This window comes from Ovis canadensis, chromosome 9, assembly GCF_042477335.2.
Source record: "Ovis canadensis isolate MfBH-ARS-UI-01 breed Bighorn chromosome 9, ARS-UI_OviCan_v2, whole genome shotgun sequence".
In the NCBI taxonomy this organism is placed as follows: domain Eukaryota; kingdom Metazoa; phylum Chordata; class Mammalia; order Artiodactyla; family Bovidae; genus Ovis; species Ovis canadensis.
The window spans coordinates 57,290,755-57,291,972 of record NC_091253.1 but is presented as its reverse complement, the minus strand read 5'-3'; the positions used below and the strand labels follow the sequence as shown (position 1 = coordinate 57,291,972).

Genomic DNA, 1,218 nt, shown 5'->3' with positions numbered 1-1,218 from the left:
TGTTTTTATTTTTATTTTAGATTTCACATGTAAATGAAATCATACTCTTTGTTTTTCTCTGCCTCACTTACTTCACTTAACATTATGCCCTCAAGTTCCATCCATGTGTCGCAAATGGCAAGATTTCCCTCTCTTTTTATTTTTCCATTTCTTTTTAATTTTCCATTGTGTCTGTGTGTGTGCATCACAGCTTCTTTATCCGTTCATCCAATGATGGACACAGTTTATTTCCATGTCTTGGCTATTGTCAATAATGCTGCAGTGAACATGGGTACAGGTTTCTTTTCAAATTAGTGTTTTCATTTCCTTGCAAATCAAATATTTGAATGACCAAAATGCCCAATAGAGAAATCAATAAAATATACACCGTTCACAGAAAAAATACATGTATATATACTTGTATATATAAAGAATCTAAAAACATCACTATGAAATAAAGGCAAATTAAAGCTATAATAGAGACTTCCCTGGTGGTCCAGTGGCTAAGACTCTGTGCTCCCAACGCAGGGGGCCCAGGTTTGATCCCTCGTCAGGGAACTAGATCCTGCATGCTGCAACTAAGACCCAGCATAGCCAAATACATAATTTTTTTTCTTACAAAAAGCTATAATAAATGCTATTTTCACTTGCCTACTGTACCACAAGGTAAATTATCAGCTACTCCATGTTTGCATGGTGCTGATGTATCACAAATCAGATGGGTCAAAGAAATATTTAACATATTTAAAGATATTTATTTTTATATTTATTTATTCGGCTGCCCTGTGTCTTATTTATAACATGTGGGATCTAGTTCCCTGATCAGAGATCGAATCTGGGCTCTCTGCATTGATAGTGCAGAGTCTTAGCTACTGACTCACCAGGAAAATCCCTGCTTGACATATTTTTGATGTGTTCAGTGTCCCTGTGCATTTAAATATGCTGTTCCTTCTGAATAGAGGGACAATCCTTCAACCCTTTGTCATTAGATTTACATCTAACTCCAACTCATTCTTCAAAACTCAGCTCATCTCACCGTCTCCAGGAAGCCTTTCTGGATTACCATGACAACCACCCTACTCTGATTAATTTCTCTTCTGGGTAATTTTTTTTTTAATTTGATCATATTCTTGTCTCATTGATTTCAACTCTTGATTTACTTGTTCTTTTTCTCAACTACTCTGTAAGAGCACCAAGTCTAATTTGATTTTGCGTTCCCAAGGCCTCGCTCATTGGAAG

The 1,218-nt window shown here is 36.1% G+C and overlaps 1 non-coding gene across 1 annotated transcript; it reads left to right on the top strand.

Annotated features, from left to right (window-relative positions):
• The first annotated feature begins 464 nt into the window (after positions 1 to 464).
• On the top strand, positions 465 to 537 carry TRNAG-CCC (transfer RNA glycine (anticodon CCC)). The gene has a single exon. It is a non-coding gene; the product is annotated as a tRNA-Gly (tRNA).
• The last annotated feature ends 681 nt before the right edge of the window (positions 538 to 1,218 follow it).